Source organism: Mobula hypostoma, chromosome 23 (genome assembly GCF_963921235.1).
Source record: "Mobula hypostoma chromosome 23, sMobHyp1.1, whole genome shotgun sequence".
NCBI classification, from domain to species: domain Eukaryota; kingdom Metazoa; phylum Chordata; class Chondrichthyes; order Myliobatiformes; family Myliobatidae; genus Mobula; species Mobula hypostoma.
The window spans coordinates 12,457,818-12,485,223 of NC_086119.1; the positions used below are offsets into that span (position 1 = coordinate 12,457,818).

At 41.6% G+C, this 27,406-nt stretch overlaps 1 protein-coding gene across 8 annotated transcripts in view; it reads right to left on the reverse strand.

Annotated features, from left to right (window-relative positions):
* The window catches only part of nf1a (neurofibromin 1a), a 385,105-nt gene that overhangs the window by 351,845 nt on the left and 5,854 nt on the right, over window positions 1-27,406 (reverse strand). Inside the window, exon 1 of one of the 8 annotated variants that reach the window (XM_063031793.1) lies at window positions 293-615. The exons of the other annotated variants lie outside the window; for them this stretch is intronic. The gene's annotated coding sequence lies outside the window, so the exon portion shown is untranslated. Of the gene's footprint in view, window positions 1-292; window positions 616-27,406 lie in introns of those variants that run through there. 8 annotated transcript variants of the gene reach the window in all.

Sequence of the window (27,406 nt, forward strand, 5' to 3'; positions counted from 1 at the left end):
GGAGTGATAGTTCAATGAGAAAATACTATCACCCCCCCCACTCCTCCCCCCCCCGCCATTAATTAGAAAACCCAACTTGAAACTACTTCCCAAATATTTGAAGCTTCTCATTAACAGGACTGAACAGAGATGAACGGCTGAACTATTTTTGAAGCAGCTTAAGTTGTAGATAACATGACTGCCAATTCGCATTGACCCCACAAACTTTTACTTGTACTAATATATCTATTAATATACTAATTTCCTTATTAATTAGTCTTACACAACAGTGTTAAAAATCACTGCTACCTACATGCTGAAATGATGCCTTGTTATTGTCTTGCTAAGACAAATTGTCGTTCTTCCAGCCAACGTTCCTCCCTAGGGCAACTTCAACAAAAAGAAAACCAAATCATCCAATCTGTTACTCATTGACAGCAGGGAGGGTAGTTTGGTTCATAGTCCACATATCAAGAGACATAACCAACAACTCCCAAGGATCTTCCTGTAAAAATGCAGTGCAGTCTCATTTCTGCTCATTATTACCATCAGGGAGGAGGTACAGGAGCCTGAGGATGCACACTCAAGGCTTTAGGAACAGCTTTATCGTCCACATACTAAGATACAAAACAACAACTCTGAGAAAGATAGTACTGCATGCTTACAGGAATATTTCATTACTACCATCAGGGTATAGGAGCCTGTGGACACACACTCAACAGATAAGGTACAGCTTCTTCCCCTCTGCCATTCGAACAGTCCATGAATACCATGGCACTATTTCTATATATTTCTTATGTAACTAAAAGTAATTTTATGTATTGCACTGTACTGCTGCCGCAAAGCAACAAATTTCTCAACCTACGTCAGTGATTCTAATAAGAGTTTTTAAAAGGAACCAGAGGTACAAGTTTTTCCACACTGAAATGGGCAGGTGGAATACACCTAATTCTGGTCATTATTCAAAGATCAGCAGTTTACTTGTGGAAGATTAAGCTACGCTTCACTATTTTCTAGAATGACCTGAGTTCAACTCCCACTGCTGTCCGCAAGGAGTTCGTACAGTCTCCCCTTAACCGCCTGGGTTTCCTCCCACATTTCACAGACATACCGGTTAGAAGGTTAATTGGTCATTGTAAGTTGTCCTGTGATTAAGAGTTAGATAGGTTGGCTGCTGGGTGGTGCGACTTGTTGGACCAGAAGGGTCAGTTCCATGCAGTATCCCTAAATAAATAAATTATGTGTCAGTATATCAATGAGCATCTACAACTTCAATTGCTCTAAAATGCAAAGAAAAAAAATTGTATTTAAAGAATTCTGTTCAGAAATACATGTACAATCAAAGCCAACCACATTGCTTGTATAGCAAACACAAAAGAACCTCCTTATTATAAGTTTCGTGTCATCCGAAGGGTTTTAATAACCTATCTCAGGTGTCCTCAACATTATATTTCAGCTCAGCCTATTGCACTCCACCTTTCTACAGAGTCTCTGCACAATTACCACAGTGTGCACAGTGAAACTGAATACCTCAACTCTAAGTAATTTTATGAAGTGCTGGACATTTCCTCAGGAAGCTTAAGAAATAGAGCTACTGTTGACTCACCCTGGCATTTCAAGGCATCAATCTGCAGGCAACTTTATAGTTAGGCAATTCGTGCCAAGCCTCATTAACCAGCAATTCCAGAAGAAACTCTAGCTTCTCATGACAAGTTTGTCTGCATGAGGTACAGGCTCACGGAGCAAAAAAACAAGGTGCTATGCTTAATATGCCAAACATCTGCACAGTGTGTGCCTATGAAAACCTGTCAAGTATACAAGTTGCAAGTTCCTGGGTGCCAACATCTGAGGATCCATCCTGGGCCCAACATATTGATGCAATTACAAAGCATCGGGTCCACAGTCAATGCTACCTCATTGGCTCCTCATCTCTGGACAGCAAAGATGCATACATCAGGATGCTCTTTATCTTCTACAGCTCAACATTTAATATCATCCCCTCAAAACTAATCAATAAGCTTCAAGACCTTGGCCTCAATTGTGCAATTGGATCCTCGATTTCCACATTTGCAGACCCCAGTCAGTTCAGATTGGCAACAACGTCTCCTCCACAATCTCCATCAGCACAGGTGCACAACAGGGCTTTGTGCTCAGCCTCCTGCTCTACTCGCTTTACACTTACGACTGTGTGACTAAGCACAGCTCCAGTGCCACATTCAAGTTTGTTGATGACACCACTGTCATAGGCCAAATCAAAGGTGGTGACAAGTCAGCATACAGGAGGGAGACTGAAAATCAGACTGAGTAGTGCCACAGCAACAACCCTGAATCAACATCAGCAAGATCAAGGAGCTGATATTGACTTCAGAAGGAAACCATTGGTCCATGAGCCAGTCAGAGGTGGAGAGGGGCAGCAACTTTAAATCCCTCAGTGTTATCATTTCGGAAGACCTGTCCAGGGCCAATGTGCAAGTCCAATTACGAAGAAAGCCAGCAGCATCTCTAATTCCTTAGGAGCTTGAGAAGATTTGGCATAACATCTAAAACTTTAATGAAATTATACAGTTGTGTGGTGGAGAGTAAATTGACTGGCTGCATCACAGTCTGGTATGGAAACACCAATGCCCTTGAATGGAACATCCTACAAGAAGTAGTGGATACAGCCCAGTCCATCATGGGCAAAGCCCTCCCCACCGTTGAGCACGTCGACATGAAGCGTTGTCACAGGAAGCATCATCCATCCTCAAGACCCTCCACCATTCAGATCATGCTCTCTTCTCATTGTTACCATTGAGGTAATACAAAAGCCTGAAGAAACACACATTTCAGGAACAGCTTGTTCCCCTCTGCCATCAGATCTCTGAATGGACAATGAATCCTTGAACACCTCCTCTGTATTTTTAATCTCTCTTTCTGCACTACTAATTTCTTTATATTTTTTATTGTAATTTATGGTTTTTATTACTATGTACTGCAATACACTACTGCCACAAAACAACAAATTTTACAACATATGCTGGTGATTCTGAGGAGAGTTTAAAAATGTCATGGTGCTTGCTTACAAGTTTCACTTCACACCACTTTAATACAAGTCAAATAACTGTTAGCTAATCATGACTGACTAATATACAGCAGCCAATAAAAAAGTTGGGTCAAGTAGGGCAGTCATTATGACTCCGTGGGTTTTGGTGTGAGTCAGTGGTCCAGGTGGACAAAGTGCAAACAGGAACTTTGGAAAGGCAGATCTGATTGGCTAAACAAGTGGAGATGTTTTGGAGGACATTCATATTATAAGGGAGGAGGTATTTGCAACCTGTGGCACATTAAGGTGGATAAATCCCCAGGGCCCGACTGAATACATCTTTGAACTTTGTGGGAGGCTAGAGAGGAACTTGCAGAGGCCCTTGTGGAGATATTTGCTTCACTGTTAACCACACTAGTGAAGTTACTAAAGATTGTAAGGTGACTGTTTTTCCATTGTATAAAAAGGGTAACAAGGACAGGCTAGGGAACAACAGGCTGATCAGCCTGACATCAGTAATGGGGAAATTACTAGAGGGAATTCTGAGGGGTAGGATCGACCAGCATTGGATAGGCAGAGTCTGTTTAAGTGGAGTCAGTAGAGCTTTGTGCATGGGAAATTGTGCTTGACTAACCTTTTCATTTATTTTCCTGAAGTAACCAAAAACATACATGATGATAGGGCAGTGGATATTGTCCATTTTGATTTTAGTAAGGCATATGACAAGGTCCCTGATGAAAGGCTGATCTTTGAAGGTTATGTCCAGTGGAATCCAGGGAGGGCCAATTAGGTGGATTGAAAAATGGGTTGGAGCTAGGAAGCAGACAGTGGTGGCTGAAGGCTTTTTCTCAGAATAGAGGCTGGTGACTAGTGGTGTACCACAGGAGTCAGTGTTGACACATTTGTAATGTTATTTATGAAAGTAATTTAAATGTGAATGCACAAGGCATGATCAGTAACTTTGCAGATGACACAAAATAAGGAGGTGGTGTTGATCGTGAAGGTTACCATAGATTACAGGGGGATCTTGGTCAATTAGGGAAGTGGACTGAGGAGTGGCAAATGGATTTCAATACAGAGAAGTAAGGTCAGACCAGTGCAGGAATGGTACTGGGGAGTGTATGGGAACTGAGGAACTTTGTGGTCAAGTACAGAATTCATTCAAAGCAACATCACTGGTAGATGGTGGTGAAAAAGAAGATTTGTGCACTGGCCTTCGGGCAGGGTATTGAGCATAAGAGCTGAGACATTATGTTGCAGTTGTGTATGTCATTGGTGAGACAACACTTGGAGTACTGTCTGCAGTATTAGTCACCCTGTTGTTGGAAAGGTGAAGTTGAACAGAAAGGAAGTGCACGAAAGATTCCAGGATGCTGCCAAAATTAGAGGGCCCGAGTTGTAGGGAGAGGTTGGTCAAGCTAGGTCTGTCTTCCATGGAACATAGGAGAATAAGGGCGTCCTTATAGAAGTGTTTAAAATTGCTAGGCTGAGGAAGTGGATAGTAACAGTCTTTCTCCAGGGTAGAGGAATCTAAATGTAGGGAGCACAGATATGAGGCTGGGTAACAGTTTCTACACAGGGTGGAGAGTATATGGAACAAGTTGCCAGTTATACCTTTTCTACCTCTCACCTCCCAACTTCTCACTTCATTCCCCCTCTCCCACTCACCTTCCCCTCATCTGGTCTCACCTATCACCTTCTCGCCTTTTACTCCTTCTCACCCTCCACATTCTTATCTTGGCTTCTTCCCCCTTCCTTTCCAGTCCTGATGGTCCATAACATTATTTATTCCACTCCATTGAAGCTACCTGAACTGCTAAGTTCCTCCGATATTTTGTGGAACTGCAGAATCTCTTGAGAGTATTACTTATGCATTTGGATAGGTCCACGGGAGGACAGAACTGAGAGGGACATGGAACGAATGCAGGAAATGAAGACTAGCTGGGTAGGCACCATGGTTTGCATTAACTTGTTGGCCCAAAGGGCTTTTATCTGTGCTGTATTGCTCTAATCACAAACAAGAGAAAATCAGCAGATACTGGAAATCTGAGCAAGGTGTCCTGCCGAGGGTTTTTGGCCAGAAACGTTGACTGTACTCTTTTCCTAGATGCTGCCTAGCCTGCTGAGTTCCTCCACAATTTTGTATGCATTGCTGTATTGCTCTCACTCTAGCTTTGGCCCCTTTACTTAAGGAGGAAGGTGTCTAAGAGGCAATTCAGAAAATAATTTCTTAGTTGGGTTCTGGAGATGAAGCTGGTCATGAGAGCAAAGTTGGTTCAACTTTTAATCATTGAATTTTAAATCTTTACAGTAGGGTTTGTCAAGAGCAAAGTAGATGCTGAGTGGATATTTCTTCTCATGGAGAAATGGGGACTACAGTTTCAGAATGGTGGGTTACCTATTTAAGATAGACAAAAGGAAATTTCTTTTCTCAAAGTACTGTGAACTTGAGAAACAGAGACACAATTTGTGGGGGATGAATCATTGAACATTTTCAAGGTTGAAATAGGTAAATTTTTGGTCTATGACGATTCAAGGAGTTGATGAACATTCAATAAAAGTGCAGCTAAGGCCAAGATCAGTTCTCCCCATAACAAAACCTCTCCAGCTCTGACAACATCTTTAGAAACCTTACCTGAATCCTTCTAGTGCTAATACATCCTTTCTCCAATATCATGACCAGAACTTTCTGCCAGGATCCAGCTGTGGTCAAACAGCTCCAGCATTACATTTCATTTTCTATCCCTTGGCTAATAAAAGCATATATTAATCATTTCTCCGTGGGAATTACCCAACATCCTGATAATTATCATCCCTTGTTCAGCACCACTAAAGACGAGTCATAGAATAGTACAGGCCCTTTGGCCCACAATGTTGTGCTGACCCTTTAACCTACTCCATGATCAGTCGAACCCTTCTCTCTCACACATAGCCCTCCATTTTTCTCATTCCTCAGGCAAGTCTGCAGTAAGCAAATTTATCATTCTTCCAATACATTTCCCTCTTCAAAACATCAAAAGTATTAACTATTACTTTTGAATCTTTAAAATCTGTACAACTGCAATATAAATCTGTCAGTACCAATGCAGACATTGAAATGTTTTCCAACACACTTCTGCCTGAGAATGGACTACATACACACTACCTCCTATTCTGTGTACTTATTGATATGGTATCCATGCTATTCACCCCATCAAGTCAATGCCAGCTCGGACCATTATCATCAGTTCCAGTTCATTGCCTTCTTCCCTGTAACCTTTTGTAACATTTAACATCAACTCCCAATTCTTCTGACTCACCAAACATACAAGAGGCAATATACTATACGCAATTAAGCCATTAAGTCTTTAGAAAGTTGGGGGGAAAATCTTAAGTAGCCATGAGAACCCTATGCAGTGAAAAGGACAACGTGCAAACCCCGTACAGATAGCATCAGGGGTCAAGAACAAAACCACATTACTGGGGCTGGGCATTGGCAACAAAAGTGACTGTTGTACCACTAAGCAAACTTTTTTTTTATTTTGCAAATTTCAATTTGTCAAGTTTATTTTAGAATCAGCCTTTCACCATTACACCATCTCCACCATGATTACTATCAATTTAGTTTAATTTGCCTAATTCATCCAATAGGAGTCAATGGAATTTCAACAATGACCCAACTAATCCCTCTTAGTAGCTATCCTAAAATTTGTGATCAAGGCCCCTTGTTAAAAATTCTTCTGAGATGGGAAATAACTACCTTAAACAATTTCAAAGTACCATTGGTTTCCTTCAACCACAACAGTTGAAGATTTGAGCACGATGAACACTAACTGCACTCTCTCCCTTGTATCCTGAACCAGTGTGGATAATGTCATTCACCACCATCCTGAACTGATTCCATAACCAATGGATGGCTCAGCAGTGTAGTGGTTAGCCCTGGTTTAGTTCCCACCGCTGCCTGTAAGGAGTTTGTACATTCTCTCATTGACCCAGGTGCTCCAGTTTCCTCCCACAGTCCAAAGACCTACCGGCTGGTAGGTTAATTGGTCATTGTAAATTGTCCTGCGATAGGTTAGGATTAAATTGGGGATTGCTGAGCAGCATGGCTCGAAGGACCAGAAGGATCTTTCCATGCTGTATCTCAATAAGTAAAGAGACACACTTTCAATGACTCTACAAGATTTTTTATTTGCACAATTTATCTTTTACACATTGGCTGTTTTTAATACATAGATTTTCAAAAATTCTATTGTATTTCTTTAATTTCTGAATAAATGCCTGCAAGAAAATGAATTTCAGGGTAGCATATACATACTTTAATAAATATTACTTTTGACTTTATAATTAAATATCCTTCTCCCTCAATAAAACTTCTACTTCTCCTTTGGAGGTTTCAGAGCCCATGGATTTAGTAAGAATAAACATCTATGTATCAAACCCAACTCCTTGTCTCTCACTCTTTGCAGTCCAGTCGTAATTGCAATCTACTTTAAATAACCTATCCACTTACACAATATAATCCCATAAATGTCTAAAGCCCAAGTCATCTGACAAGTTTTCCAGTAGAACACTCTCAGTTACTTCAACATCTTCTAATCACACAAAGAACAGGGTTTATTGCAAAAGAAAATGCATTTGATCATTCTCAAGTGCATCAAACTAGACAAATTAGGCAGGTTCTCACACAACTTAAGTAGCATTAACATTGTTCCAATCTAGCAATACATCCTAATGCTGTATTTGTTTTTCTGTGGTACTGCAAAATGCTCATCTGCACTCGACATTGATCATGTCCTGAAGTGCCCTGGCCCTGCCCTGCAGCCAGTAGTGGGTATCCCTGTACTTATTGAAACATGCTTGGAATTACTTAGGCTCAAATGCGTCAAGTTATATTTATCCACAGCGAAGGACTTCTGCATTTCATTCAGTACCATACTTTCTGAAGAAGTGCATTCAGAATATTTACTTTTTTCCAGGAACATTTTGCCGTGTAGCCCAAAATTCATTGACGACGTTTCAAACGTTGCCTCAAACCAACCCGCATATATAATTGCAGCTGTTCTTTCCAAATTCCTGGTCCTAAGTTGAGCCAAAGCAGCTCGAAAATCCAAATAAAACCGCATCAAGTGCAATTATACAGTCGAATGAACATCAACTGAAACATTTCAACCATTCTTCACATCAGAAAATGTTTTTTTTTAAATAGAGGAAATGGATAGTTTAAGAAAAAGGACTTAAGGTTCAGAGGACGTCATCCAAACCCGGAGGTTGGATTACAGTCTTGAATCATTCTTTTCTATTTATAATTATACTGCAGATTTCCGCTCGGCTCATCTGATCAGCAAATCTTTGTTTCTCCATTGTAGTCTGAAAATGTTGACAAATTGTCATTAATTTTCTTAGTTTCTCTTTTAAATATTGCTTCTGAAATTTCCCTCAAATGTAATTGCCAAAGGAGAAACATAAACAAGTTATATTTACTACCTTTCTAAAAATTGCTACAGCATGCATAAGCATTATTTCTCAACTGTGGCAAGAATTCATAGCCACAGCCAATCTCACTATTAACTCTTCCACCAATTACCTCAAAAGAGTGGCATCTGTCATTAGGGACCACCATCACTCAAGACATGCCCCCTTCTCATTGCTAGCACCAAGGAGGTAGTATAGGATTCTGAAGATGCACACATTTTAGGGACAGCTTCTTCCCCTCCACCATCAGATTTCTGAATGGACAATGAACCCATGTGCACTACCTCACTTTTTTCTTTACTTATTGCTCTCTTTTTGCACTACTTAATTTACTTTTTCAATATTACAATATTTCTTATGGTAATTTATTGTTTTTATTATGCATTGCAATATACAGCTCCCGCAAAACAACATACTACACGACATATGCCAGTGATTTTAAACCTGATTCTGAATTATCTGCATTTCCCCTAAGACCATTAGACACAGGAGCAAAATTAAGCTACTTAGCCTATAGAGCAGGGTTTCCCAACCTGGGGTCCACAGACCCTTCAGTTAATGGTCGGGGGCCGTGGCACACTTTCCCTCTCAACCCCACTGTACTGCCTTCTCCCAGTAACCTTTGACATCCTGACTAATCAAAACATCAAGCAACATACATCAAAGTTGCTGGTGAACGCAGCAGGCCAAGCAGCATCTATAGGAAGAGGCGCAGTCGACGCTTCAGGCCGAGACCCTTCGTCAGGTCCTGACGAAGGGTCTCGGCCTGAAGCGTCGACTGCAGTCCTGACGAAGGGTCTCGGCCTGAAGCGTCGACTGCGCCTCTTCCTATAGATGCTGCTTGGCCTGCTGCGTTCACCAGCAACTTTGATGTATGTTGCTTGAATTTCCAGCATCTGCAGAATTCCTGTTGTTTAATCAAAACATCATATTATTTCCCATTAAAGCGATCACTAGTAAAATCCTCACTGAATTTTCATCCTTTCACACAAGCCACACATAACAAATTTCTACAAGGATAATGTCCTCTAATCAAACTGAGCTTACTTTAAACCAAAAAAAATTACTGGCAGTAGTTTTTGACCTTGTATATCCAAAGTTAGTTCAGCATGGATTACAACAGTTTTGATTATTGGGATATAGTGTATCCTATTTGATATGATGGTTTGGTAATCAGTAATCTGCTAGAGTTAAGTCAAGCTTGATTCCAAGTGATATCATCCGCATAATTTGGGCACTCTCTCACAATTATGGATTTAATTTCTAATTTAAGTATCACTTCTTTTTGCATCTGAAGGAATCCAAACACAAGCGAGAAATTAGTTCTCCAGTGACTCAGTTTGCTAAAATGGCAAATTTACAAATCTGACCTGCAAGGTTCAACTGGGGGATGGAAGAGGCAAGTATTCTCACAATACTTAAGTGCTTAGATGAGCACTGGAAACACCACGGTATATTCAGCCAAAGGCAAGTATTGAAAGATGAGATTACTATTTATAGATGTTTGACAGCCAGCAAACATGGTGATCTGAAGGTCCCATTTCTGTGCTGTGTGACTCAATTAACTCATGAACTGGAGCCATACAGATTGAGTTCACATCAGTGACCCAAGGAAGTAGAGAGGCTACAGTAGCTGGCTTGATTAGCCCAGGATGGCAAAATAAAGAATCCTGCTCCTGATGATGGTGTATTGGAAAGTATGACCTGTACATAAAGTGCTTGCCAGCAATCTACAGGCGTACCTATTCCTACAGCTATCAACGTGCGGCAATTCAAGTGCAAAAGTTTCATCATGAGGATCAGCAATGGGTTTCCCAGTTTGTTGTTTTTTTTTATTTGTGTAGTCAGAAAATATTAGCTCGTTAAAGCTCCCTCACAACTACTTACAGCTATAACTTATAAAAATTACTAAATTAAAATCAAACTACTAGGCATGTCAGGCGTGTGGTGAAATACCTTCCGAAGGCAGGTGAATCAGGTTGAGAGGGACAATAAATCAGCCATTAATGAACCGTAGAGCAGACCTGATGCGTTGAATGGCATAATTGTATCTTACAGTCTTAATTATTTGGATGAAACTGGAAAAACCCAAAAAACCCAGAACAGTTTTCCTACTCCCTAACAATCAATCTCTCCACTATTAACACAGCGTGACAGTAACAAATTAAAACATCAGAAGTGCCAAGGGACTTAAGAGTCCTCATACAAGACTCCCAGAAGGTTAATTCACTGGTTGAGTGTGTGGTGAAGAAGGCAAATGCAATGTTGGCATTTATTTCAAGGTTAATGGAATATAAAAGCAAGGAGATAATGCTGAGCCTTTATAAGACATTAGTCAAGCCACACTTGGAGTATTGTCAACAGTTTTGGGTCCCCATATCTCAGAAAGGATGTGTTGTCATTGGAGAGAATCCAGAGGACGTTCACGAGAATGATTCCGGGAATGAAGGGGTTAACATATGAGGAGCATTTAGCAGTTTGGGCCTGTACTCACTGGAATTTAGAAGAATGCATGGAGATCTCTTTGAAACCTACCGAATATTGAAAGGACTAGATAGGGTGGACGTGGAGAGGATGTTTCCTATGAAGGGGGTATCTAGAACTGGAAGGTATGGCCTCAAAATTGAGGGGCAACCTTTTAAAACAGAAAAAAGGAGGAATTCTTTTAGCCAGAGAGTAGTGAATCTGTGGAATGCTCTGCTACAAACTGCAGCGGAGTCCAAGTTTGTGAGTATATTGAAAGCAGAGGTTGATAGATTCCTAGTTCGTCAGGGCATCAAGGGATATGGTAACGGGGTAGGTGTACGGGGTTGAATGGGATCCAGGATCAGCCATGATGAAATGGCGGAGTGGACTCAATGGGCTGAATGGCCTAATTCTGCTCCTGTCTTATGGTCTAACAATATAATGTTATTTGCCAAGGCTGTTTCAACAGTGACCTTTCTGACCAAAAATTAAATGTGCATGGGACTCTGCAAGTTCCAAGTGGCATTTCTTCGTCATGAACCTAAACTCTTAGAGATGGCTGCTGATTAGTGAAAAATCATTCCATTATGTGCTATGTCAAGGCACTCCATTCCATCTCTGCAATCCTCTGCCAATGCTCTGCTCTGTATCTCCATCAGGGACAATGGTTAAAATTTTCTTCACAAGAGGATTGGGTGGTGGGGGGGGTGAGAGAAAGAGGGTAGTGGTGGGGGTAAGGGAAGCTGAACTATCCCTGAAAAGGTGACTTCCCTGTCCATTATCCTCTTGGGCTTGGCATGATTATTGACCCAAGATCAAAGAAAAGAGAAATAAATAACAAGACAGCAAAAGGGAGGGATATGATATGAACCCAATATGATTTTCACTAACACAGGCAGCAATGGAGTTAAATGTCCAGCAAAGGTCAAATGAGTAAGTCATTTGTGTGATCAGCTGAAAACACCAATCTCAGTCTCATTCCCAATCGAAAGAGTTACAGGATAGGAAGGAGTCAGGGTGTGGTAGAAAGGATAGAGGAGCAATAATTAAAATAGTTTAATTAAAATCATTTTTGACAAATTCTAAAGTACAGAGGTCCTTTCTGGAAATATTTTAAAAGTTTATTCCTCATAACATTTGAAAAAAAAGGATGTGCATTTGAGCTGTGGTAACTAGGAGGGCACATGGTTAGAAAATAAATGGAGGATGCTATGGGGAAGGGGAGGGATTCGACTGATCCTAGAGTGCGTTAAAAGATGAGCACAACCTCGTGGGCCGAAGGGCCCATACTGTACTATGTCCTATGTTGAAACTGGAGCAGCAAGGCAGGATTTGGCTAGGCATCTCTTGTCTAGATCTGAATGGCCACAGTTCTTTCTAAATTTACGATCCTATCAAAGTTGGCTCTGATGGACCTGGAATCACAGAGTGATCAAACATTCATAGTCACAGGTAGATGGCAAATAAAATGATTAAAGATTGCAGACACTTGTGGTCAGCACAGTGAGACAGCAGTTGGCAGAGTTGCCTGCCAGCTCCAGAGACATGATCTTGGGTGCTGCAAGTTGACTGTGACCACCTGGGTTTCCTCATGCAAATCAGAGAACGAGATTGATAGATTAACTAGCCACTGTCAATTGCCGCTCCTGGATGTAGATGACGCATTCAGATTCAGCTATCGCACGCATCTATGTCAAAACATACAGTAAAATGTGTTGTTTGTGATAAACAACCAACACAATCCAAGGGTGTGCTGGGGGAGGCTCACAAGTGTTGCCGTACATTCTAGCACCAACATAACATGTTCACATTGTTCAGCAGAACAACACAAATCAATCAAATCAAAGTACGTATACATTACCATACACTACCCTGAGAGTCATAGGATCAGAAGCACGCAAAGGGTGAGAGACAAGGAGTTAGGTTTGATACTTAGATATTTATTCTTACTGAATCCGTAAGCTCAAACTTTCAATTTTATTGAGGAATGGAAAGATATTTTTGATTATATCAAAGTCCAAGTAAAATTTATTACTGAAGTAATATGTTACCACATAAGATCATATGCTACCTTGAGATTTATTTTCTTGCAGGCATCTAACAAAAAATAAAAAAACAATAGAATTTATGAAAAACCCATGCATAAAGAAAGATTAACTAACAACCAATGTACAAAAAACAAATTTGGCAAAATAATAGAAACATAAGTAAATAAATAATACCGAGAACATAAACTGTCTGGGGGTTGTGGGATCATTTCAGAGTTGATGTGAGTTGTTATCTACACTGTTCAGGGGCCTGATGGTTGTCAGGTAATAACTGTTCCTCTAAGCAACAAAACAACACCAAAACAAGCCCCTTTCCCACTGTCCCACCTACCCACACCCAGACAGGTGAGAAGAGATTGTTAGTGTGAATGCAAGAGTAAATAATAGGGTTGCTATATTGGACAATTAATGAAATGTAACATGATCAAAATACATGGATCATGGGGGGGGTGTTTAGAGATGAGAAGGAGGGGATGAGAGAGGGGAAATGGTATCTGGCACTAGGGGAAATGGTATCCAAGGGTAGCACTTTAGGGTGCTACCCTTGTAAAGGAGGCAATACAGAAATGCTTGAAATTCAATGGTTTCCATCCCTCCAGGTGAAAGTTGGCCTGAGAGTGTTGTTCCAAAGCAGGATGTTCAGGAAAGTGAAAGACAAACACACACATGACCTCAGGATACCAGAAAGCCCTCTACACCCATTGAAGTTCTTCAGGAGTTCATCGTTTCCAACTGTGTTTGTTTCCTTGTAAAAAAAAAGTGTTTTGTTTATGTTTTTATTGTGAATTTGCTCATATGAAGTTATGTCCCTGTGATGCAACCCGACTTCAATCTAAGCTGTTTAGTCCTTGTCATAGTGTAGTAAACACAATAGCCAATTTGGTATTGGGGTTGCGGGGGGGGGGGTACTGCACAGGATCGTAGTAAGCTGTAGAGAGTTATAAAATTAGTCAGATCTACCATGGGCACGAGTTTCCATGGTATCCAAGACATCTTCAAGGAGCAGTGCCTCAGAAAAGTGGATTCTATCATCAAGGCTGTCACCACCCAGGACATGGCAGCTTCTCATCGTTACCATTGGAAAGGAGATCAGAAGCCAGAAGGCACACACTCAGCAATTCAGGAACAGTTTCTTCCCCTCTGCCATCCGATTTCTAAATGGACATTGAACTCATGAACACTACCACACTACCCTTTTTTTAACATTTCTGTTTTTGCTCTACTTACCTTAATTTAACTATTTAATATACATATACTTACTGTAATTCAATTTTTTTTCTATATTTATCATATATTGTGTCATCATCAGAGGCATCCGTTAGTCTCATGAGACCATGGATTTGCACTTTGGAAGGTTTCCAGGGCGCAGGACTGGGCAAGGTTGTATGGAAGACCAGCAGTTGCCCATGCTGCAAATCTCCCTTCTCCACGCCACCGAGGGAAGGGCACTAGGGTCAATACAGCTTGGCACCGATATCATCGCAGAGCAATGGGTGGTTAAATGCCTTGCTCAAGGACACAACACGCTGCCTCAGCTGAGGCTCGAACCAGCGACCTTCAGATCACTAGACCGACACCTTAACCACCTGGCCATGCACCAACACTATATTGTGTACTGCTGCTGCAAAGTTAGCAAATTTCACAACAAATGCCAGTGATATTAAACCTGATTCTGATAGCTCACACAAATCACCAGATAATCTCATCTATTGGTTGAAAGATAAATATTTGACATGAAACCAACAACACCCCCCCCCAACCAAACAGCAAGTTATGTTACATGTACTTCAGCAGGAAAAAAAGGCCTTATTTTATTTAGAGCTACAGCACAACTCCGCCATGGATGGTCCCAGGCCTGGCTGCGAGAGGTGGTGGTTTGGGCATGGGGTTAGCAACCCCATCCCATAAAAACCCAGAGCTACAGAAGCTCCAAAGACCCCATCCCTGGGAGAGGAAGGATCTTTGAAGACGGGCTACACCTGGGGACAGCTTGATAGACTGGCCCGAGACAGAGGACTCTGGTGAGCTGCTGTCAGCAGCCCATGCCCAAGCAGAGGTAATGGGCTTAAGGAGATATAACATGGTAACAGGCTCTTCTAGCCCAATAAGCCTATGCCTCCCAATCTCATCCATGCAATCATACGTCTTTGGAAGGTGAGAAGAAAGCAGAGCACTCTGAGGAAAAAGCCATGCGGTCATAGGGAGAACATACAAACTCATTACAGAGAGTGGCGAAATGGAACCCAGTTTGCCTGCATAATTGTGTTATGCCAACTGCTACACTACCATGTCGCCCCCAATAATGAGAAAAATTCAGTAGTTCCTATTCGCTGATAAACACATGCAAACAAATTACAGTTCAGAGAAGTCTTAAGGATAACCATTAGTCTAAACTCACAATTTGTCCCTATAAGGCAAACCAACAGCCATATCATAATGAAATAATGAGGGTAGCATAACGCTATTACAGCACCAGTGACCCAAGTTCAATTCCCACTTCATACATTTTCCCCGTGACCAGCTGGGTTTCCTCCGGGTGCTCCGGTTTCCTCCCACAGTCCGAAGACATCCAGGTTAGTAGATTAAATCACAAACAAGAGAAAATCTGCAGAGATGCTGGAAATCCACAGCAACACAAACAAAATGCTGGAGGAACTCAGCAGGCCAGGCAGCATCTATGGAAAAGAGTAAACAGTCGACGTTTTGGGCCGAAACCCTTAATCAGGTTCGTAAGTTAATTGGTCACATGGGTTTAATTGGGCAGTTCAAGCTCATCGGGCTGAAAGAATCTTGTACCATACTGTATCTCTAGATAAATAAAAATTCTGGACTCCAATCAAGTCATAAGCAACACACATTTTAAAGGGTTACAAGCATACAGTCAAGTTCACAATTTTACCTTAACTCAATTCTTAATACTTTGATAGGGTCAGGCAAGAATAAGCAGCAGCTCAACTAGATGGTTTTTTCCTCAATTACCTGGGAATCATCATTGGTCAGGTCTGACCAACAGCATAAAGCTGAGGCAATAGACTCCATTTCAGTGTATTGACAAAGCCACATTTCAGAGAAAAGGCTGCACCTGTCACATGCAGCATTTTAACACTGATCCATGTTATATCTCAGGGCTCAAATCACAGAATTCCTGGTGTTACCAATATACCTGAGTATATTGTTGTTGTTCTCCGCGTCTTGTGGCGCATCAGGCAGCAACCCTGCCATTTCTTTAGCGTTTGTCTGTTTTTTTACGAGGCCGAGTTGCTAGCTCGACGTTCAACCCAGCACGGATGGAAAGCGTGCAAGGAAATGGCCAGATTCGAACCCGGGACCACTCTCCTTGAAGTCCGGTGCGGATGCCACTACACCACCACTGAGTATATAGGTGCTATTAAATCCAGGGAGGAATTCACGAGCCAACACTTAGCAATGAGGACTGAACAATGACCAAGGAAGGAAAACAGCTGATTCTCAACAGGACACACCATTATTGGCAAGAGTAGAGTATAACAAAATATTTATGTACTTTAAGATGTTACTCATTTCACAGAAACAAAATGTCTACTTAACTTTGGCTATTTATCACTATTAATAAAGAAAAATCAATAGTATACTGCAATTTTGTCTGCCTCATCTATAACCTGGTCACAATTTTTTTTTGAAGCTCAACGTGAAATCTAGGTAAGATTGTATTCACGAGGAGTGGAAAGAGAAAATATTCTTTTCCCAGAAAAATAAAATTCACAAGTAGTGTAGATTTTATTGCTAGCTGGTCACAATATAAAAAAGGACGTTCCTACTCAATATATAAATTTTTAGCTGTAAATACTACAAGGCCCTACGTTGGTCAGGGTCAACCATGGATATTGCATTATAGCTGTCTATGTGACATGCAAGCCAGGGCAGTACGATATGGAGAACAAGCTGTTGCCTGTGCAGCAGGCTCCTCCTCTCCACACAGCTGATGAATACAAACGAACAGCAGAGACCCATACAGTTTGACACCAGCGATGTCGCAGGAGTTGCCAGTCAGTGCTCAACTCAACGTAGGACTGCCTTAGGGACTCCAGCTCTGGATTTTTCCTCGGGGTTTACTCCTGAAGACTTCCCCATGAATGGGTATAGCCACAAGGCAGCAGAGTTTTGAGATCAGAGTTTTCCTTCACCTAGACGAGCTGGCAACCACAGCTGACAAGCGCCATCTGCCCAAAGCGACTGGTTTTAAGATGCCAGTAACCTGCCTTTACCCCTTCTCCTGTCAGTAGAAAATACTCCACTGGGCTTAGTAGCTAAGCCACATGTGAAGGCTAGGAGCTAGACTTAATAGAGTCTATTTGAGACATACACCATTGGGAGCATTTAATACATAGTGGGAGCTTATCCCCACTACCTTCCCCAACACAGCCAACCTTACAGAAACTAAGCAACACACATCAAAGTTGCTGGTGAACGCAGCAGGCCAGGCAGCATCTCTAGGAAGAGGTACAGTCAACGTTTCGGGCCAAGATTCTTCGTCAGGACTAACTGAAAGAAGAGCTAGTAACAGATTTGAAAGAAACTAAAGCATCTTAGGAATTATCCACCCATGTGCCTGCAGCATTAAAAATAAATTTACTAAACTACCAAGATGAAGTTGTTCCACCATCAGGAAAGACAATCACCAATAAAATGGAAGCACCTGTGGGTCCTGATGCTGCTCAACTGATTGAGTTGCTCTAACTGTTTGTTTTTTTGCCCAAGATTCCACGTCTTAAATCAGCCAGCACCTGTGAGCTGACCATAACCCATGAAATATAGTTTGCACATTCAGTATCTAATCAGTAGATTGCAAATACAAAAAAAATCTAATTCTATTCATTCTGGCCACCAGTTTAAAGAAAACCATGATTCATGTGAAAATCTAATCCCATCAACAACTTTTACCTCTCTTATTGCAAAGGAGAGTAACTCACCGTTGTATTAATGAAAATATTCCAAATTTATAGAGTTTCTCCTAAATTATCTTACCTTTGCATCATGCAATTCTAAAATTGAGCAAACTAGTCTAACTTATACCTGATTAAAATCTCAATCAGCTGCCAATTCAGATCATTTATTTATCGTATGTAAAGACATAGGAGGAGGCCACTTGACCTAGCAAACTCATGTCAGTCCTAAAGGAAACAATCCTGTCTGATTCAGGTTCATATATTGATCATATTTACATCAAAATGTACATTGAAATGTGTCATTCGCTTTAACAACTGGCCCAGCCTAAGGATGTGCTAGGGACAGTATGCAGGTGTCGCCACACATTCCAGTGCCAACATAGCAAGCCACCACTTTCAGCAGACCAACACAAGCAACAATGGAGCAAGATCAACAAAAGAACAGCAGCAAAACAAGTCTGCTCCAACCACAGGACAGGCCATTTTCAGCCCCTAGGCTTCCAGTGAAAATTGGAATTTTCACACTTGGTAGGGAATAGGGAGACAACTAAAGCCACAAACTACAATAAAATCTTTCTAGACACATGAAACCCAGAGGGGGAAAAAAAATGATTACCATTAAGACCATATTCATGAGCGTACCCACCATCAAGAAATTATTTACTGCGAACTATTGCATCTTGAAGCAACTTCTGAAGACAACATTTATTCTACCACCTCCAGTATAGTATCAATAATGCAACTGAGAAGAAGTAATTCTCCTTGAAACACCTTGAAGGTAATTGGGGGTCAAAAGTAAATTATGCAATAATTCTAACAGTGATTAAAAATGATATTCTTGCCACATCTTAATCACTTTGGAAACAAAGCGCTTTAATGGCTTGCTTTTATGGCATTTGGGTTTGCCTGGTGGATTAGCCAGATGGATGTGAAAGGTGATATCATACTGCTTACAAAATCAAAAAAAAATCTATTGCTTTACCTTTTATAGCTAAGTTCATTTATTTTGTGCACTCTACTTATTAACCTTCCAAAAGAATCCACAAAAGACATCCAAATTTGCTGCATTTGATGGAAGGACGTGGTACAGTAGCCTGAGGACACACACTCAATGTTTTAGGAACAGCTTCGTCCCCTCCAACAGCAGCAGAGTTCTGAATGGGCATTAAACCCATGTACACCATCTTATTCTTTTTTTCCTCTTTTTGCACAAAATTTTTATATATACATTCCTTAATGTACTTCAGTTTATAGTTTTATGTATTGCAATGTATTGCTGCAAAGCAACAAATTTCACGATATTAAACCCAATTCTAATTCTGATGCTTTTGACCAAAAAAAATAATAAATCTGAAAGACCAACTCTACTCCTCTCTAAATGGAGATTTCCTAACCTTCCTAACCTGAGGATGCTGGAAATCCAGAGCAGCACACACAAAATGCTGCAGGGCTCAGCAGGCCAGTCGGAACTGATGAAGGGAACCAGCTCAAATCCTGTTTATTCCTTCCTCTTCATAGATGCTGCCTGACCTGTGAGTTCCTCCGCCTGAGATCCTCCAGAAGGGGTTCCCAACCTGCGGCCCACAGTCCCCTCAGATAATGGTAGGGGACCACATTATCAAAAAATGCTGGGAACCCCTGATCAACAGGTTTTTTTTATGGATAACTACTGCAGTCCAAAACCATACTTAAGTGGCTGCTCTCAGTATGAGAGGCCAGGTATTGGCATCATAGTTAAAGGTGATCCGACCCTCACATGGTCTAGATCAGATTAGCATTAACCTGTAGACTTTGCCTTTGCTACGACAGGGATATTGTTTAATTATCCATCACAATTAGATATGTTCAGGAACGGCAACACTTCTATCTCATCTTTGTCCCACCCAAAACTTAACACAATTTAATTTGATCAGAAGTACAAAGGTCCAAATATTTCATCCTTCCACTGCACCTCAAATGAACCAATACAAACCAGCCACTTGGCTCACCTGGCTCGGTTCAAACTGAACAGTGAACCAACAGACATGTTTGGAAAGTAAATGACCAGCAACATATTACCAGAAACATTATAGATGGACAATCCCATATTTCATTAACTAACAACTCATTTGAACTAGTCAATTGGGTAAAAAGGATCAGGGCAAAAAGCTTTGCAAGTCCTGCAGTATCCTGCAGTAGTAGGCAATTAAACAACATCAGTGTCCTAACAAGAGCAAAGGTCAGCTATGGAGTGCTAAGAGAAAAGGCTTTCGTAGCCACATTCAGGTAGAAATGCCAAATGAATAATCCAGAAAAGGCTGGTAAAACTTAGATCAGGCATCTGAGAGTAAAGGGTCTCATTCCTGAAACAGTAACCATTTCTCTTTCCACAGACGCTGCTTGACCTGCTGAAATTATTCCAGCAGTTTTGGCTGTTATGCATTTCCAGCACCTGCAGTTTTTTGGCTTTAAGCAGTTAACCCATAGGGCCTATTTCTAAGATCTCCATCGCCACAGAAACCAGTCTTCATCCAATTTACTCAGGCGAGATGAAGAAACTATCAAAAAAAACTTGCAATTTAAAAATCAGACGCATCTTCAGCCAAGCTGCTCCTGTAGAATACTACCCAATTGCTCAGGTATGTTCCATTCACTAAAGACTAATTTAACCGGGCTAACGACAGACCAGCCTACTCTCTATCATCGAAGTGATACAAGCTATTGTCAGCTGCACAATCAAGTTGTATTTTACTAATAAGCAGCTCAGCAATATTGAGTCTGGGTTTTACCAGGCCCATTCAGTTAATCCAGATATGAGATCTGGAGATGAAGTTAGAGTGACACTCTTACACTCCAAGGTATCATCTAACCTAGTGATGGTCAAAGACGCATAGGAAAAATGAAATCAATATCTAATAGGAAAATATTCCTTTAATTAAAAAGTGATTAATCTAGAAAATGCTGGAAAAACTTAGGTCAGGCGTCAAAAAGTACAAGGCCCCATTCCTGAAACAGTAACCATTTCTCTTTCCACAGATGCTGCCTGACCTGCTGGAGTCTTAAAACATAGAAAACCTACAGCACAATACAGACCCTTCAACCGACAAAGCTGTGCCAAACATGTCCTTACCTTAGAAATTAACTAGGATTACACATGGCCCTCTATTTTTCTAAGCTCCATGTACCTATCCAGGAGCCTCTTAAAAGACCCTATCATATCCGCCTCCACCACCATCACTGGCAGCCCATTCCACGCACTCACCACTCTCTGCATAAAAAATGTACCCCTGACATCTCCTCTGTACCTACTTCCAAGCACCTTGAAACCGTGCTCTCTCGTTCTAGCCATTTCAGCCCTGGGTAAAAGCCTCTGACTATACACACGATCAATGCCTCTCATCATCTTATACATCTCTTATCAGGTCACCTCTCATCCTCCATTGCTCCAAGGAGAAAAGGCCGAGTTCACTCAACCTATTCTTGTAAGGCATGCTCCCCAATCCAGGCAACATCCTTGTAAATCTCCTCTGCACCCTTTTTATGGTTTCCACATCCTTCCTGTAGTGAGGCGACCAGAACTGAGCACAGTACTCCAAGTGGAGTCTGACCAGGGTCCTATGTAGCTGCCACATTACCTCTAGGCTCCTAAACGCAATCCCATGATTGATGAAGGCCAATGCATCGTTTGCCTTCTTAACCACAGAGACAACCAGCGCAGCAGCTTTGAGTGTCCTATGGACTCAGACCCCAAGATCCCTCTGATCCTCCACACTACCATAAGTCTTACCATTAATACCATATTTTGCCATCATATTTGACCTACCAAAATGAATCACCTCACACTTAACTGGGTTGAACTTCATCTGCCACTTCTCAGCCCAGCTTTGCATCCTATCAATGTTCTGCTGTAACCTCTGACAGTCCTCCACACTATCCACAACACCTCCAACCTTTATGTCATGAGCAAATTTACTAACCCATCCTTCCACATCCTCATCCAGGTCATTTATAAAAGTCACAAAGGGTAGGGGTCCCAGAACAGATCCCTGAGGCACACCACTGGTGACCAACCTCCATGCAGAATATGACCCGTCTACAACCACTCTTTGCCTTCTATGGGCATGCCAGTTCTGGATCCACAAAGTAATGTCCCTTTGGATCCCATGCCTCCTTACTTTCTCAATAAGCCTAGCATGGGGTACCTTATCAAATGCCTCGCTGAAGTCCAAATACACGACATCTACTACTCTACCTCCATCAATGTGTTTATTCACATCCTCAAAAAAATTCAATCAGGCTTGTAAGGCACAACCTGCCTTTGACAAAGCCATGCTGGCTATTCCTAATCATGCAACACACATCAAAGTTGCTGGTGAACGCAGCAGGCCAGGCAGCATCTCTAGGAAGAGGTACAGTCGACGTTTCAGGCCGAGACCCTTCGTCAGGACTAACTCATAATCATGTTATGCCTCTCCAAATGTTCATAAATCCTGCCTCTCGAGATCTTTTCCATCAACTTACTAACCACTGCAGTAATACTCACTGATCTATAATTTCCTGGGCTATCTCCACTCCCTTTCTTGAATAAGGGAACAACATCTGCAAACCCCCAATCCTCTGGAAACTCCCATCTCCATTGATGATGCAAAGATCATCGCCAGAGGCTCAGCAGTCTCCTCCCTCACCTCCCACAGTAACCTGGGGTACATCTCATCTGGTCCCAGTGACTTATCCAACTTGATGCTTTCCAAAAGCTCCAGCACATCCTCTTTCTTAATATCTACATGCTCAAGCTTTCCAGTCCACTATGGGTTATCCCTACAATTGCCAAGATCCTTTTCCATAGTGAATATTGAAGCAAAGTATCCATTAAGCACCTCTGCTATCTTCTCCAGTTCCATAAACATTTTCCACTGTCACAGTTGATTGGTCCTATTCTCTCACGTCTTATCCTCTTGCTCTTCACATACTTGTAGAATGCCTTGGGGTTTTCCTTTATCCTGTCCGCCAAGGCCTTCTCGTGGCCCCTTCTGGTTCTCCTAATTTCATTCTTAAACTTCTTCCTGCAAGCCTTATAATCTTCTAGAACTCTATCATTACCTAGTTATTTTGAACCTTTCATAAGCTTTTCTTTTCTTCTTGACTAGATTTGCAACAGCTTTTGTACACCACGGTTCCTGTACCCTACAACACACACATCAAAGTTGCTGGTGAACGCAGCAGGCCAGGCAGCATCTGTAGGAAGAGGTGCAGTCGATGTGTCAGGCCGAGACCCTTCGTCAGGACTTTGGGTCTCGGCCTGAAATGTCGACTGCACCTCTTCCTACAGATGCTGCCTGGCCTGCTGCGTTCACCAGCAACTTTGATGTGTGTTGCTTGAATTTCCAGCATCTGTAGAATTCCTGTTGTTTCCTGTACCCTACCATTCTTTCCCTGTCTCACTGGAACGTACCTATGCAGAAGTTCATGCAAATATCCCCTGAACATTTGCCACATTTTTTCCGTACATTTCCCTGAGAATATCTGTTCCCAATTTATGCTTCCAAGCCTGCCTGATAGCCTCATATTTCCCCTTACTCCAATTAAACGCTTTCCTAACTTGTCTGTTCCTATCCCTCTCCAATGTTATGGTAAAGGAGATAGAATTGTGTCACTATCGCCAAAATGCTCTCCCACTGAGATATCTGACACCTGACCAGGTTCATTTCCCAATACCAGATCAAGTACAGCCTCTTTTTCAGCATTGTCTGTAATTTCCAGCATCTATGGTTTTTGGCTTTAAACAGATAATCCATGGTTGTAGGAGGCTAGAATCAGAATGGGGTTTATTATTCTGATCTATCCCAAACCCTATCATCTTCAACTGCGCCCCAGTTTGTGTCGTGAAATTTGCGAACTTAGCAGCAGCAGGTCAATGCAATACATAACATAGAAGAAAAAATAAAAATAATTAAGTAAATCAATCACAGTATATGCATATTGAATAGATTAAAAATCATGCAAAAACAGAAATAATATATATTTTAAAAGGGAGCTAGTGTCCAAAGGTTCAATGTCCATTTAGGAATGGATGGCAGAGGGGAAGAAGCTGTTCCTGAATTGCTGAGTGTGTGCCTTCAGGGTTCTGTATTTTTTACCTGATGGTAACAGTGAGAAAAGGGCATGCCCTGGGTGCTGGAGGTCCTTCATAATGGACGCTGCCTTTCTGAGGCTACGTCTGCACTGGATCGGATCATTTTGAAAACGCCGGTTTCGCTTAAAAACGATAGGCGCACACACCAGGCATTTTTGAAAATACCTCTGTCCACATTAAAACAGATATTTGGGCGAATCTCCTCCTACTGGGCAAGCACAGGACACACAGAAAACAAGCGAAGAGGAAACTGTATACTCGGTGCATGTTTGTCCAGTTACAGGCTAGGAAAACTTAGAAGGAAATTGCCAAACGAAAGATTTGGTGCACGTTTGTCCAGAAACATTTCCTCCAGCCATAGTCTCTTCACAGATGAAAGGGACGACAGCTACAACTAAATGCAATAAGGCTTATTACTGGGCAAAAGTGAAATTTGCTGTTACCTCATTTGTTTGCCTTTACTTTTGCCATGCTTTTGTGTATTATTTGCTGTATTTAACATGTGCAATAAAACGAGTTACTGAGCAAAAGTGACAATTGCATCAATGTTTGCACAAGCAATACATTAATAAAGCATCTTGTTAAATGTATAAAACATGTCTGCATCAGTGTTATCTTGTATTTCCATACAATGTTACATCAGGCTGTTACACATCTATTATCAGATATTGTTGTGGTGTTGGAGGTTGCGTTCAAGAAAACAATGAAATGCCGCGCTGTTGCCACCATTTGTTCCGGCACGTCATGACAGCGGTTTTAAAAACAGCCGGTTACCCTGTACACACTATGCCATATATTAGGCATTTTCAGATTTATTCACTCTGGAGAGCGTTTCTGAAAAGCTCTGTTTTCGGGGGAGGAAAACACAATTTCAGTGTGTATGGAGGGTCAAAACGAAGAGAAAAAGCTTCAGTTACGGATTTATCCGGTCTAGTGTGGACGCTGAGACACTGCTCCTTGAAGATGTCCTGGATACTTTCATAGGCTAGTACCACTGATGGAGTCAACTAAATTTACAAACTTCTTTCAGTCCTGTGCAGTAGCCCCACCCCCACCTCCTCTACCAGACGGTGATGCAGCCTGTCAGAATGATCTCTACGGTACATCTATAGAAACTTTTGAGTGTTTTTGTTGACATATCAGATCTCTTCAAACTCCTAATGAAGTATAGGCATTCCAGGCCACCACTGAGAAGCAACATCTATCCTGAACCCTATCATCTTCAGCTGTGCCCCAGTTTTCCTTCCAAGTGGAGATATTTGATGGGTAAGAAAAAAGCACAAACTGCAGTTCTGAAAAAATGACAGGGTTAATGTGCTTCTATCAAAAACTATTATAATACAATCATATAATTGTCTCAGATAAAGTTGTTTACCTCCTGATTCTGAAATCTAACTTTATAAATAATTTAATTTCACTAGGCTAGAAAATATTCTACCTGCAACCACTCCCTTCTGCCCTTTTTTGATTTCCCTCATACTGGTGTATCTCCCACCCCTTCTCTTCTCCTTATAAATCCTCATGTCCTGCCAATCACCTTCCTCTGGTTGTGTACATCCTCCCCTTTCTCCCAAGTCAACTATCCTCCATCAGATTCTTTCTTCTTCAATCCTTTACCTCTCCCACCCACCTGGTCTTACCCATCTCCTGCCAACTTCTACTCCTCCCCCAACCTTCACATTCTGGCTCTTGCACCATCCTTTCCAGTTTTGACGAAGGGTTTCAGCTCAAGACATCAACTGTTTATTCCCCTCCATAGGTGCTGCCAGCATTTTGTGCAAACATAATGCTGCAGTTAGAGAAAGTGCAGTACTCTCACAAGGGCACAGGCATTCAAGATGGCGCATCACCAACCCTTCAAAAGCAATTTGAGATGTATTGCCAGCAATGTCCACATAGCAAAACCAGAATTCATGTTTACACACTGTAAAATTCTCTTCTCCTCTGCAAAACAGTTCACAAACATTATCCCCAAGTTTTTATTTTCAAACTTGTTTTGAACATTAGACAAGAATTATTTCTTTGCTTTGACGCTGATCCAATGGACCCAGCTGTTTCCAATACATTAACCAAACGGCTATTCCTATTGCAGCCAAAACCAATGGTACTGCTCATCTCAGAGGCATTACAGTCTTAAAACTATACAAGTATTTATCGACTAGCAATAAATCAAGGAATCTAAATTATCAGAATAAGGTATATTATTATTGACACCATGAAATATGTTATTTTGTGGCAGCAGTACAGTGCAATACTTAAACATTACATAGGGCAAAAAGCGAGCAAGATAGTAAGGTAGTGTTCATGAATTCATGGACTGTCCAGAAATCTGAAGGCGGAGGGAAAGAAGCAGCTCCTAAAAAGTTGAGCGCATGTCCTGGATGGTAAGTGTCCTTCATGAAGGGTGCCACCTTCTTGAGGCATTGCCTTTTGAAGATGTCCTCAATGGTGGAAAGGCTAGCGTCCACGGCTGGGGTTACAACCCTCTGCAGCTTTTCCAATCCAGTGCATTGGAATCCAATTTTGCTCCACACCAAATCCCCTCAATCTTCCAATGAAGTATATCTGCTAGAGTGCCACCTTCATAATTGTATCAATATGTTAGTCCCAGGATAGATCTTCAGAGATGTTGACACCCTGGAACTTGAAACTGCCCACCTTTTCTGCTGCTGACCCCTTGATGAGGACTGCTATGTACAGTATTATTCAACCATTTGAAATTAGCGAATTCAGATATATAGGTTTGTAAAATGACAATTAAATTCTTAAACCATCACTGATCTTATTAACTGGTGTCTCCCATCCACCGCCATCAACCTCATACTTCTCTCATCCCGCACCTCCTGTATCTAGTCATAGTCATACTACATTGATCCCGGGGGAAATTGGTTTTCATTACAGTTGCACCATAAATGATTAAGTAGTAATAAACCATAAATAGTTAAATAATAATATGTAAATTATGCCAGGAAATAAGTCCAGGACCAGCCTATTGGCTCAGGGTGTCTGACCCTCCAAGGGAGGAGTTGTAAAGTTTGATGGCCACAGGCAGGAATGACTTCCTATGACGCTCTGTGTTGCATCTTGATGGAATGAGTCTCTGGCTGAATGTACTCCTGTGCCCAACCAGTACATTATGTAGTGGATGGGAGACATTGTCCAAGATGGCATGCAACTTGGACAGCATCCTCTTTTCAGACACCACTGTCAGAGAGTCCAGTTCCATCCCCACAACATCACTGGCCTTACGAATTAGTTTGTTGATTCTGTTGGTGTCTGCTACCCTCAGCCTGCTGCCCCAGAACACAACAGCAAACATGATCGCACTGGCCACCACAGACTCACAGAACATCCTCCAGCAGATGTTAAAGGACCTTAGTCTCCTCAGGAAATACAGACG